This window comes from Candoia aspera, chromosome 4 (genome assembly GCF_035149785.1).
Source record: "Candoia aspera isolate rCanAsp1 chromosome 4, rCanAsp1.hap2, whole genome shotgun sequence".
Taxonomy (NCBI): Eukaryota; Metazoa; Chordata; class Lepidosauria; order Squamata; family Boidae; genus Candoia; species Candoia aspera.
This window is the reverse complement of record NC_086156.1, coordinates 44,898,516-44,912,405: the sequence shown is the minus strand read 5'-3', so window position 1 is coordinate 44,912,405 and position 13,890 is coordinate 44,898,516. Positions and strand designations below refer to the sequence as shown.

The 13,890-nt window shown below is 41.6% G+C and overlaps 1 long non-coding RNA gene across 1 annotated transcript; it reads left to right on the top strand.

Moving 5' to 3' along the window:
- Positions 1–11,688: 11,688 nt before the first annotated feature.
- Positions 11,689–13,095, top strand: LOC134496205 (uncharacterized). Its single transcript, XR_010067878.1, has 3 exons — positions 11,689–12,021; positions 12,664–12,712; positions 13,032–13,095. It is a non-coding gene; the product is annotated as an uncharacterized LOC134496205 (long non-coding RNA).
- Positions 13,096–13,890: the final 795 nt, after the last annotated feature.

Here is a 13,890-nt window from a genome sequence, read left to right as displayed (position 1 = left end):
TGTGTGGCCAAAGTATTTCAGTTTGGCCTTTAGTATCATTCCCTCAATTGAGCAGTCTGGCTTAATTTCCTGGAGGATGGACTGGTTTGATCTTCTTGCAGTCCAAGGCACTCTCAGAATTTTCCTCCAACACCACAGTTCAAAAGCATCTATTTTCCTTCTCTCAGCCTTCCTTATGGTCCAGCTCTCGCAGCCATATGTTACTATGGGGAACACCATTGGTTTAACTATGTGGACCTTTGTTGTCAGTGTGATGTCTCTGCTCTTAACTATTTTATCGAGATTTGTCATTGCTCTTCTCCCAAGGATTAAGTGTCTTCTGATTTCCTGACTGCAGTCAGCATCTGCAGTAATCTTTGCACCTAGAAATACAAAGTCTTTCACTGCCTCTACATTTTCTCCCTCTATTTGCCAGTTCGCAATCAAGCTGGTTGCCATAATCTTGGGTTTTTTTTAGGTTTAGCTGCAAGCCAGCTTTTGCATTTTCTTCTTTCACCTTCATCATAAGGCTCCTCAGTTCCTCTTCGCTTTCAGCCATCAAAGTGGTATCATCTGCATATCTGAGATTGTTAATGTTTCTTCCAGTGATTTTAACTCCAGCCTTGGATTCCTCAAGCCCAGCATGTCGCCTGATGTGTTCTGTGTACAAGTTGAATAGATAGGGTGAGAGTATACAACCCTGCCATACTCCTTTCCCAATCTTAAACCAGTCCGTTGTTCCGTGGTCTGTTCTTACTGTTGCTACTTGGTCATTATACAGATTCCTCAGGAGGCAAACAAGATGACTTGGTATCCCCATACCACTAAGAACTTGCCACAATTTGTTATGGTCCGCACAGTCAAAGGCTTTAGAATAGTCAATAAAACAGAAAGAGATGTTTTTCTGAAACTCCCTGGCTTTTTCCATTATCCATCGGATATTGGCAATTTGGTCCCTAGTTCCTCTGCCTTTTCTAAACCCACCTTGTACATCTGGCAATTCTCGCTCCATGAATTGCTGAAGTCTACCTTGCAGGATCTTGAGCATTACCTTACTGGCATGTGAAATGAGTGCCACTATTCGATAGTTTGAACATTCTTTAGTGTTTCCCCTTTTTGGTATGGGGATATAAGTTGATTTTTTCCAATCTGATGGCCATTCTTGTGTTTTCCAGGGTGTACTATATTATAATCTATGAGAGAGATCAAGCCAGCCAAATAAAAATGTAATCAGTAAATGCATTCATTTGAAAATAATTTGTAATTTTGACTTTAAATACCTTGCTATTAAATAATTAAAGGCATATGTATGTTTTCAATTTTTTTTATGGCAACCAAAGGTCCTGTTTTGGTACACACCTTAGTGAGACCTTCTGGTGTAACTTTTTAACAAGGAGCCTCCAAGCTTTATATAGCTTAGGGCCTCACCAAATCTAAATCCGGCACTGTTGACTCTCCCCTAGAAACTTTGTCTTGATCCAGTGTCATGGCAATGACTTTAAGCATAATCATTGTTTAGCTGAAATATCTCTATGCCCTTAATGCAATGAAAATACTCCAAACTGCAATGCAATGCAGCCTTCTAAAAAGAATTTCCTGCTAATATCATAAAACTAGAAAATCAGAACTGAGATGAAATGTATAGTAGCATGCATATATCTCTATCTCTATCTTTTTCTCTCTGTTCTAAGCAATCAACTCTTATTATTGTTTGCTTCTGCATAGATCTAATGTGTGGAATTTTTAAAGGAGGTTCAAAGGAATTCATACAACACATTTAAAACTTGGGGAGATTTTGAGCTCCCTTGCTCCTTCCAAACACTTGTCTGTTTACTAGGGAAAAATGCACATCAAATTTTCATGAATAGTTTGAATCTAGGGAATGTGAAGGACAGTGAGAACCCATTTTCAAGTACTGCACTGTAATCTATTCAAAATATTACATTCCTCTCTGAAAGTGAATGTATTTACAGATTAATGCATGTAACTTTTTTTAAAGTGAAGACCCAGATGGCACATTTGATTCATAAAGGGTAGAACAAGAATGAAGGCTGACAGTGCCTGATGGGATAGAAAGCAATTTGCCAATCCATCACTGGGCACAAGGATTTGTGTATTAGTAATGTAAGATTCAAGGTTAATTCATATTGTAATAAAGCTTTCCATCTTTTTTCAAAATTAGGATTTATTCCCCTAGCCTAACTTTTGCCTTTTCATTTACAATAACCAATGTCACTGTGATAAAGAAACCTGGAAGGGAGGAGTCATCTGAAATGGAATTTAATATTCTGATCAGGATGTCCTTTCATTTAATTACAGAGCCTCTTCCATGTTTCACAGTAGAGATGGCATTCTTTTCTTTAAAACCATTGTTTTTTCTTCTGTGAACAGTTAGCTGTGACTTACCAAAAAGCGCTAATTTTGTTTCTTCTGTCTAAAGGACATTCTCCTAGAAGGACTGTGGCTTGTCAACAAGCATTTTAGAAAACTACAGTCTGGATTTTTTGTGTCTGTCTTTCAGAAGTAGGTCTTCCTGGGTCTTCTACCATGGAAGTCACTTTCAGTCAGACAGCAATGGATGGTGCAACTTATATTGTTGTACCTTTATCTGGAGGTCCACCAGGATCTGTTTTAAAACCTTCCTTCCTTCGTTCTTTCTTCTTTCATTCAAACTATCCTTCTGTTCAATCTGAGGTCAATCTTGTGGCCATGTCCAGGATGGTGGCTATGGTCCTATGTGAAGCCAATTCAGTGGCCTGCTAGAACCACTGAAATGGAGCAGAGCTTATAACACAGCTGAGAAGCTGCACAGAAAAAGAAAATTATCTTAGATAGCTTCAATGAGCATGTCAGAGAAACACCGGTTATTGACCTTACACACACAGCCCTCCCAAGCGTAAAGAATCACATGCTTAGACACATTAGGTTGAGATAAGTAAAAGAATTTCTTACTAACTTTACTGTTGCTTGTGTTACATCGATCTTGGTGGAAAAGATGAAGTTCCTTTGTTCTTCTTTTCTTTCTAAATACTGAGTTTTGCCCTAAACTCTCAGCCCTACAGCTGCCAAGAGCTGAGTGGAAGAAAGGGGAATTCCAGGCCCACCACGTGGTGCCCAGAATGGAGGAGAGCAGCACACATCCATGTGCTTGCCTCTGGTGGAGAAGAAGGAAGAGAGAAAGAAGAAGTGGGAGTGGCAACAAACAGCTTCCTCAGAGTTGCATTGTGGGACAACTCAATGTACATGTTAATGAGGCATGCTGGATTTGCCTGAACTTCCAACACCATGGACCTTAAACTTCCTGATAGTATTAGAAACTGTGGTCACAGCAACACGAAGCTCTTTGGAGATGGTTTTGTAGCCTTTACTTTACCATGCTTGACTGTTATCTCCTTCCTTTCCTCCTCAGACAACTCTCTGCTTTTCTTCCTCTTGTCCATATTCATGGTTCTGCACACAAATGATACAAAATGCCTGAGTGAGCACTTTTCTCCAAATAGGCTGAGTGACTGACTTTGAGATTGAAGACACTTGTGATACTAATTAAAGTACAAATAGTCCTCAGTTAACAACGGCAACACAGTCATAAAGCACATAATGTGACCAGGTTGCTTAGCAACAGCAGTTCTAGCCCTTCCTGGTTGCCATCATTAAGTGAATCACCACAGGTTGTTAAATGAGGATGTCACATGGTTGCCATTTGCAATTTCCTGCCAGCTTCCTCATTAATTTTGCTTGTAGGAAGCCAGCAAAGAAGGTCACAAATGGCGACTGCATCACCACAGGATGCTGTGATGGCCAGAACTTCAAGGACCAGTCGTAAATACCACTCATTCAGTGCCATCGCAAGTTTGAAAGGTCACTGAACAAGTGGTTGTTAAGTGAGGACCATCTGTAAATAGTCTGCTTGAGATATTACTAAAATCCAAATCATGTCTTTTAATTTCTAACGGGTACCAATAATTATGTCCATGCCATTTTCATTTGTTTTATTCTTTACAAGAATATGTTAAGCAATACATCAAAAACACAGAGGCTGCTCTATGGAATTAAGTATGCTGGATGCCATTTACTTGTGTCAGTTTCAACTTATTTCACAGCAAATTGAGATTCTTTGCGAAAATGTGGAGGGGTACCAATACTTTTGGCCGTGCCTGTATCTAAGGGGGAAGAATGTCCTAGATCTGCAGCACTTTTTTCCTTTGAAGCAGAAGCTGCTGGTGGAATTGTTCAATTAGGTATATCAATTGATGAATGTACCTTTGTAGACCAGGTACTCAGGTGGAACTAAGATGACTGTCTTTATGAATGTCTGCTTTGTAGACTAGAACCACCTTCCATGTAGTAACACCAAATGTTGTTGCTCAGCTTCTGGAGCCTTAAGACAGCATTGCTTTTTTACTTGTCCTGCACCCGAATTATCCACATCTGGATTTCCCCCCTACCCACTATTTGTACTTATTCCATTCTGTTGACTTTTAAGAATAAGCCTGTAGTCTTAGTCTCTACCACTTTCTGTTAAATTTAACTTTCTGACTAGCTACATAAATGGGTGTGTAGTTGTCATGTTCATTGTTTCAATGTGCATTGTACATTGTAACATTTCGCATGCCAAGGCGCTGACGCGCGTTTCTGGTTGGAAGGGAGCTGCTGAGGGACCTTGTACCAAGCTCTCTATCTGTGCTTGTTAAGATGGAATGTGTTTGGGTTATCTTCTCTGTTCAAGGTCTTTTTCCCGTTGATCAGCAGAACTCGTTAGGAGCACCTGGGATTGTGAATTTGAGCCGATTGTAAGGGGGGTGGGACTTCATTTGTATCGGGGGTTATTTAGTTTGATTTTAGGCATGCTTTTTGTTGAGGTTTTCCTACTAACAGATTAAGACTGCTATATGTGCCTAATCATTTTGGCCAGGTTAAAAGGTTGTATTAGATTGTCTCCTCTCACGTGCTTCATGCAAATCACCTGGGGGGGGGAGGAAACCTGCCCGGACTTGTTCTTACTTCCTCTTTTTTCTCTCTGCCGGCAATGTAGGCAAGCAAGGCTTGCTCCAAAGTCCTTTAAATGTTTTGCTTTTGTTTTTGCTTTCTGTAAATAAATTATTTTTATAGAAATGCTTGGTGTGTGACTTTTTTGACCTCTCCTGGGCTAAAGGCTTTCCCAGCATCTGCCAACACTTTTTTTCCATTCTCAGCTTTCTTTGTATTTGCACTCTATTCTACAATAAACCAGATTTTATTAAGCTTTGGCTTGTGAGTCTGAGAATATTTTGGAATAGGCATTCATTACAGTAGTGTGGTCAGAAAAGAGGATAATTGCTAAAAGTCTGTTTCTGATTACTGCAAATCACCACCCGCCCAATGTAATTTGCAAGAATTGAAACTACTCCATAAGAATCCCTGAGGGAGACTCATTTGCACAGCTGCAGTGGCAGTTGCTGAACTAAAGCCAATGCTGTTGGCATTGATGCCTGTAGAAAGTGCCCTTGGAGGGCACTGAATCTTTCACTGCCTTCACAATTGGCTCAAGTTAGAGCAAACAACTCAATCTTATTGAATATGCAAAACATAAACTAAAACGTAGAAATAATTTTAAAACAGCTTTATCTGCATAAAAATAGAAATCAGAAATTGAAAGGCATATAATGACAGGACAGCCAGGAATGCAAGCTGGTGTTGTAGTTTTGATTAACTTCTCAAGATTTGAAAAAATTGTCATAAAGCAAGATGTTAGGACAACATGAAAAATAGTGCAATGCAACCATTTGGAAGTGATGTAATCTCGATTCTCCACGGTAACAGAATGAACAAAAATCATGTCCAGATATAAGGACTGATGTAGAGAAATTAATACTTTCAAATATTTTGGAGTAATAAGAAAATTGATAAATGAAGTTTTGCCTTGTAATAGGGGATCTACAACAATGTTATAATTGTACTATTATATTGGAAATCGTACTATACATCTTTGTATATGAAAATGTATCTGTTTGATAGTTTATGTGGCTGCCCATCTCGCTAAAGTGACTCTGCGTGGCAAACAGAATTTAGAATTAGAACAATATAAATAACTGTAAAAAACCCCAGCAACATATAATCAAATCAAAGAAAAAGAAATATTGTAGCAGTTGAGAATAGAAAGACTTCAAAGTAATAAACCACTCACACCTCACTAACCTCTGAACCCCTATGCTCCAAACCCCAATAGTATTCTTGCTAGATGTTTAGGGTCATTAAAAAAGCTGTACATGCTAGTATATTAAAGATGTTCTGCCAATTATTCACATAATTTACACCATTTGAAAATAATTATAATTTATTGTATTCCTCCTGATTTTAGATAGCTGTGCCTTATTTAAAATACAAGTTATATTTTTCTTTGCATTTTATAATTTAATATATTATCATTGCATGTACATATACAGGGATACAGACTAAGCACAGGTTAAGTTATTTTGTCCATGAAAATAGAGCCATCTTGTGATCAAAAGTAAAACTACATGTTTTGGCTTCTATTCATTATTACAAAACCTGGTTTGGAGAATACTGTAATTCACTGATTAAGCATAGTGGCTGACCAATCTGAAGATAATTGCAAACTAGAGCTCTAGTAAGGCCCATACAAATTGCTACCTACCCTGGACTGGACTGCCATTTTAATTTCTGACAAGTCACCAAAGTAATACTAAGTCAGGGCATTAAAATTAGTACCCATAACTGCCTCTGCCATCAAATTATCCTGCCACTAGGACAGCCTATCAACATAGTAGGAATCATGTGGAGTCCTTGGTGCTCTCTGAGCCTTGTTGTTTTCTTGCAGACATTTCATTGCCAGATTAGGCAACATCGTCAGTGCGAAAAGGGAGTGGGCCTTGCTCTCTGTTAATATACCATGGTTTGTCCTGCTTGTGTTGGTGGAGGTGTTGTTTTCTCCTTGGGAGTTCCTTGATTGGGCTGTTGTTTGCTGCTTGGTTGATTGACTGAGTTAAAAGTTCCTTGATTAGGGTATATTGTGCTGTTTGATTGTTCCTCTGGTGTTAATCCTTGCATATCTGAGTGTTGATTGCTGGGGGGGAGGTGTTCTGGTCTTTTGGCTTTTCTATTGTCTCCTTTGAATGGTATGTAAATGTTGTTTACTTCTATGTGTCTGTTGATGGCTGCTTTGTCTGAGTGCCAAGCTTCCAGGAATTCTCTAGCGTTTTTTGGATATGGCTTGGTCTAGGATGCTCACAGTTTCCCAGTTGAAAGTCTGGTTGAGTCTGTCCATGTGTTGTGAGATTAAGGAGGTTTCATCATGTCTTCTGACTGCTAGTTGGTGTTCATGGATGTGCTCTGCTAGTCTTCTGCCTGTCTTACATAGTGGCTGTTACAGTCTTTGCACTGTATGTTGTAGATAACTCCTGTTTTTTCTTCTTGGGCTACTGGGTCTTTTGGGTTACTTAAGATGTTTTGAAGAGTTTTGGTTGGTTTGTGTGCTACAGTGCTGCCGTGTGGTCGTAACAGTCTTAGATGTTTCTGATGTATGGCAGTGTGATCCTTTTCGTCACTTTTGTTGGTTGGGTTGTAGTGGGTTGGGTGGTCAAGCACTTTTTGATAAAGTTGAGTGGGTATCCATTTTGCTGGAAGATGCTGTATAGATGATCTGTTTCCTTTTTCTGGTGTTCTGGGTTGCTGCAGTGTGTAAGTGCTCGTCTGAATAAAGTTCTTACACAGCTCCTCTGGGAGGGTGCGTTGTTACTTTGGTAAAGGAGCACTTGGTTAGTGTGGGTAGCTTTCCAGTAGACTTGTGTTTCTAGCTTGCCATCATTTCCTCTACTGATGAGGATGTCCAAGAAGGGTAGTGTGTTGTTGTTTTCTTCTTCCCTTGTGAATTTTATTCCATTGAAGATGTTGTTGATGGTTTCATGTGCCTCCTCCAGCTGTTCCTTTTTTATTATGATGAAGGTGTCATCTACGTACTGGATCCAAACTTTGGGTTGTATATGTGGGAGTGCTATCCTTTCTAGATGCTGCATTACAATCTCTGCTATGAGTGCTGAGATTGGTGATCCCATGGGTGTTCCTTTGATTTGTTGGTATCTTTGTCCATCAAACTGAAAGTAGGTAGTGAGGCAGAGGTCAATGAGGTCTATTATTCTGGGTATTTCTGTCTTGGTGTATTTGACTAGGTTGGGTGTGTTGCGTAGAACTGCTGCCATGGATTCTTTCACTAGTGCTGGGTCTATGGATGTGAAGAGGGCTGTAATGACACCATAATGACACCATAATTTCATCTTCTTTTTTTAGGTCTTTGATTTTCTGGAGGCAGTGTAGTGGGGACTTGATAGAATATTCACTCTCCTCTGTGAGATGCCCAAGTTTTTTTGTGAGCTCTTTATCTATGTTGTATGTGGGAGTCCCTGGCAATGATACAATGGGCCAAAGTGGTATGCCATGCTTGTGTATTTTGGGGCATCCGTAGAAGCTTGGGAGGACGGGTCCACTGCTTTTCATCCACCTCTGTTCTTCTTTTGTGATTTGGCCTTTCTTGGTGAGGTTGCTGAGAGTTCTTTTGACCTGGTTGTCCAGTTTCTGTATGGGACTGGTGTTTACTGGGGTGTAGGTTTCTTTGTCCTCAAGTAATTCTTTGGCCTTATGTATTATGTGTTATTATGTATTATGCATGTATTATGTATCGTGTGTTATGTATTATGTATATTGTGATCTGTCCATAATGATGGTGGTGTGGCCTTTGTCTGCTGGGAGAAGTATAATAGTTTGGTCCATCTTTAGGTTTTTGAGAGCTGCTCTGTCCTCTGCTTTCAGATGGTTCTGTTTCTAAGTTCTTCTGGTTTGTGGTATGATTATCTGTCTTAAGTTCTCTTGGGTTTCTGTGGTAAGTCCTGTAGTTTTAAATTCTGCTTCTAAAGCTGCAAAGAATTCTAATTTATTCACATCCTCTGTGTTGTAGTTGGATGGCCTCTCAGTAGGATATTGTGTTCTGCAGTGGACAGTGGGCGGCTAGACATGTTGACCACCCATTCTGGTTCTGGTACCTCTTTGTTTCTGGGGTTTAACTTGAGTAGTTTGGTTTGGAGTTTAGTTTTCCTTTTTTCAACTTGTCTCAGTGATGTGGTCTTGATGATAGTAGTCAGCATGTTAGTGTGTTCAGGGGCCATAGTTTGTTCTAGTTGTTCATTGAGATTGTCTATGGTGTGTTGATCTTTGTTTAATCTGAGATGGGCGTCCATGATCATTAGCTGTATCATTTTTTGCCCACTTTGTTGTGCTATTTTCCATCCAGCCATGCAGTTTATTGGAGGTTTTTATCTGATACTGGAGGGCAGGATATTCTGTCACAGGCATTCATGCAGAAAGAACCGCTGTTCTTTGGTGGAAGTTTGCCTACCTGCAAATTCCTCCCATTTGCATGTTTTCTGGAGCGTTTGACGCCCATATGTGGTACCAATCGAAGAGAATATTTGTAGCTCAGGGGTGATACTGCAGTTGCAAAGGGGAAGCTAGAGGGCTCTGTGGAAAACTCTAACATCTTCATCTTTCTGGGAGCGGAAGCCCAACCCACCTGCAGGCCATAGGTTTTTATACAATCATAGAGTTGGAAGAGATGTCAGCACTCATCTAGTTCAATCCCATGCTCAGTGCATGATCTGCTAAGGATTGGGAAGGCTACATCTCAGAGTCAGGATCCCCTCTCTTGGTCTGGAAAAATGAAGGAGCAGCCAGAGGCTTGTCTCCTATCCCTCCAGAAAACATGCATTGCTGTACTGCTTTCCTAAGCAAACACCTGCTAGAACCTAAGATGTAATGCATGTGTGGGGAACAATAAGAAGCTGTTATTTGCAGCATCCCAAAACTCCTCCAAGTGCGACTGCGGACATGGTGATGTGATCGGCCATCATTTTGAGACAGCCGGTTAGTGTCACCCCTAAATACAAAGCTGGCCACATGCATGGTCCTATCATGGAGGGGGCACCCAGCCTGGTAAGTCTTACTGAGCCCTAGTTGGGCCCAGAGGTGGGGGGGGGGGTTTCCCTCTTGGAAATGTGCCTGGGTTTCGGGTTTGGCCCCAGCTGAAAGCCCAGGGGAGGAGGGATTGTGAATTATCTAAACATTTAAAAACCAGAAATTAAAAAAATAACCACGCAAAATATGAAAAAATGAAAACACCTTATAAACAAGGAAGTCAAAATAATCAAGCAAAAAAGGAAAATACCTAAATTATTCATCTCTCTATGTATCTACATGCCCATGATAGATAGAGGGACAGATAGATAGATATTAGACTATTGAAAGTATATACTTTCTTCCATTTTTCAATGGGGTGATTCCATTTTTAATCAATGACTTGAAGCTAGACCATATTGGAGTCCCACTGTCTGGAGTTGCCTCTCCACTAACACAAGGCTGACTGCAAGGTTTCAAGGGGATAAATTCCATTGCTGAGACTTCTGGCAGAGGAGGTCCACACCTCTGGAGGGCGTCCAAGGAGAGGAAAGTGGCTGAGGGCCCACAGGCATCCCTGCCCATTGCTTTCTCCTCCTCTTTGCAGTTTCATCCCTGTGACCACAAAGGGGTTCAGTAGAAGCCACCAACAGTGTCCTGGAACCAACCACAGGCTGAGTGAAAGGTCTCCATCCCTTCCCCAAGATGGAAGCAGTGCCTCGCAAACCACCATGAACCCCTTATAGGCTCTCCCTCCTCCTCAAAGCTTGGCGGCCTCTCAGTCCTACTGGCTTCCATAGCACCCTTTGTTGCTAGCCTGGCTGGGGATGATGGGAGGTTTTGCACACTAGTCTGGAGCTCATGACATTGGGGAACACCACAGAGCAGGAATGGCCAACTGACTTTGCTGTGGGGAAGATCTTGCACCAGAAAAAGTGCTCTCAAATGGGAGCATGGTTTGGGAGTTCTGTAGAGGTCACTTAGATCACAAAAACAGCATCTCAGCTGAGTTCACCCAACACACAGGCCAAGGCTAAAATGGGTCTGTGTGCCTTGCGGTTCAGCACCTTTGAGAACCAGTCACTGTCACATGTGGGGAACAAATCATCACGTTAAGCTGAAAGAACATGAGCACAGGAGTTGCATTTCCTCAGCCCACATTCAGGGTTTAATGTACTGTGTGGACCCAGCCAGACCCGGGATTCCTTGCCCCTGGCTGGCTGGATCTGACCAGCTGGTCTGAGCCACCGGTGGGCTTCACTGTTGACTCTTTGGCGATTATCTTTGCCTCCACCCTGATATTGCTCCAGGCTTTTCTGACCCAAGAGGGATACCACAAGCACTATTCTCAAAGCCTGAGAGATAAAGACAGCTGCCAGAAGCAATCCAGGAACTCGGGGAGCATTGTGATGAGCTGCAACTTCAGCTCTTCCAGAAAGAGGGATAGTTGCTGAGTGCTGAAGCCAAGCTGAAAAGGCTGTGCGTCGATCCTTCCGCTATGGAAGTTGTAGGGAAAAGCATTTATTTGCATGGCTGTTCTTTCCCAGTCGGTTCCTCCCATTGCTTGGGAAGTATGGGCCCGAGAGACGATTTGTCCCTTGCTGGTTTCTGTCATGCCTCCCTGCATGGGAAGTCAACTGACCCAAGGCATTGTGCAGGGGCTACCTGTGGAAAGGGAACAAAACCTTCGGTTGGTCCAACATGCAACTGTTGGAGTTGCTGGGAGCTGGATAAATCAATAGTAATAAATAATAAATTGTGGGGTGTAAGGCCATGGGGATTCCTTCTACAGGTTCCTTCCTTCTCTGCATTATTTATAAATGATTTTATTGTTCAAGCTCTAATTCATCTGAAGATTCCTTCAGTACTCTTGTTTTAAACTGTCTGCTACCTTGAGTGTTATTCCAAAGAGAACAGTAACACCTCAATCAAGCAACCTAAGCAATTAAGCATTAATCAGAGTGATTATATTTTTCTGGGCAATTGGGGAATAGATATGCAAGGTCTTTCAGCACTTCAGCTCTTCTTAACATCTTGTCAATTAACTTCTTGCCATTCCAGACTTCTGATCTTGAAGAAAACTCATCCCAGAGTTCTCAAGTGGTGAGTTATAAGTATCTGGTTGCCCTATTTTTGCTATTGCTGTCCCCATTCAGGCAGAGGTTTAGGTTGTGTGTCCTTACATCCCTCAGATCCTGCTATTACTCACACAGCAATCTGGATTTGCAAGGCATTTCCCTCCTGAAGCAAAAACAGGAAGATCCCCACACTCTGGTTTGCAAATGAGAGAAGGAAAGGGAAGCTGCAAAACAAACTGATGCCTATTTTATCATGTTGCAAACATTGCATTCACACAACACACTTCAACTCTTTACTGACTTAAACTTTTCTGGGTTTGCCCAATACACCGAATCAATGGGCTGGATTAGTGCCCACTCCAAGGTTAAGGAAGCCCATCCAACATTAGTGTTGCAACTGCAAAAAAAAAAAGCTATGTTAAGTTGCATGAGTAGTTCAGTACGTTTTGAAATTATGGGAAACAAAATTTCCACTCTCTTCTGCATTGGTTGGATGGGTTTGGGTTAAACTGTGGCTTGACAGCTCCTAAAAATGCGTATCCTTTTTACTGCAGAATTGCTATAAGAAACATCACTTCTGCGCATTCCCTTAATGGGAAAAGAAAGTAATATTCCTTCAAAAATGGAGTTCTTTCTTTTCCCCCCTCTCTCCCCTTCTTGCCCAAAGCTGACTCTGCATGGAAATCCAGATGAAGATGGGAAAGGTGCTAAAGCAAGTATGTTCATCTGTGGCAAGTGATCTTTTCTTTCTTTGAGGGGCAGGAGGGATGTTTTGAGTTAGGCTTCCAGCCAAGGTGGTATCTCACATGGGGCAGAGATGGTCTCAGGCTCTGCAATTCAAGAACAAGGAGGATTTTGATCCTGGGTGGTCCTGCCGCTGGATCGGGAAAGGTTATGACAACGCCCAGGTATCCGACCATCCAATGTTCATGTGCCCCAGAAACCCATTTAAATCAATGGCATAGTACATTGATGAGTAAATAATAAGTGTCTATGAATCTACAGATGCATTATTCTCTTTTATTTGTTCCTTAGAAGAATGCTCCAGCATTTGGGACTCACAGTGTGGTGTTCTTGGAAACATTCATCTTCCATCACCACAAGTAACTATGAATTTCCTTTCCTGTCTCTATCCATCTCTCAGCTCATCCAACCATGGTACAAAGGTAGCCCAGTAACTGAGTTTTCCAGCCCTGTCTTCATCTCACGTAGCTTAAGGTCTTCATTTGGTCCACTTGCTTTGGATAGGATCCAGTACATTTCATTGACAATGGGGTTGCTGACATACTCAGCTAGACCCATGTTCAGAAATAGGCCAACTGAGAATTCACATGCTTGGAGCACATACTGATTTCCTTTCCCCTACAAGGCCATTTTGTCTGGTCTGATGTATCTGTTCTCTCTTCAACACTTTGGAAACTAGACTAGTATGCAAGGGGGTTATTTGTGGACCCCGATGGCTCAGTGGTTAAGATGCCAGGCTTATCGGCTGGAAGGCTGCAAGTTCGGCAGTTCAATACCCGAGCACCATGTGACGGAGTGAGCTCCTGCACTTGCCCCAGTCTTGCCAACCTAGCAATTCAAAAGTATGCAAATGCGAGTAGATAAATAGGTACCACTTCGGCGGGAAGGTAACAGCGTTCTGTGACTGTCATACTGGTCACATGACTGTGGAAGTGTCTTTGGACAATGCTGGCTCTTCGGCCATGAAATGGAGATGAGCACCGCCCCCTAGTGTTGGACACAACTAAGCGGGAACCTTTACCTTTGTATGTTTTCATGGCCAGTTTGCAAACTTTCTTTAATATCATCCTTACCTCTCCCTTATTCTCAGAAATTCAAAATCCACACTATTGTAAATGTCAAGTCCTGAGCATCATGTGACCCGTTACCT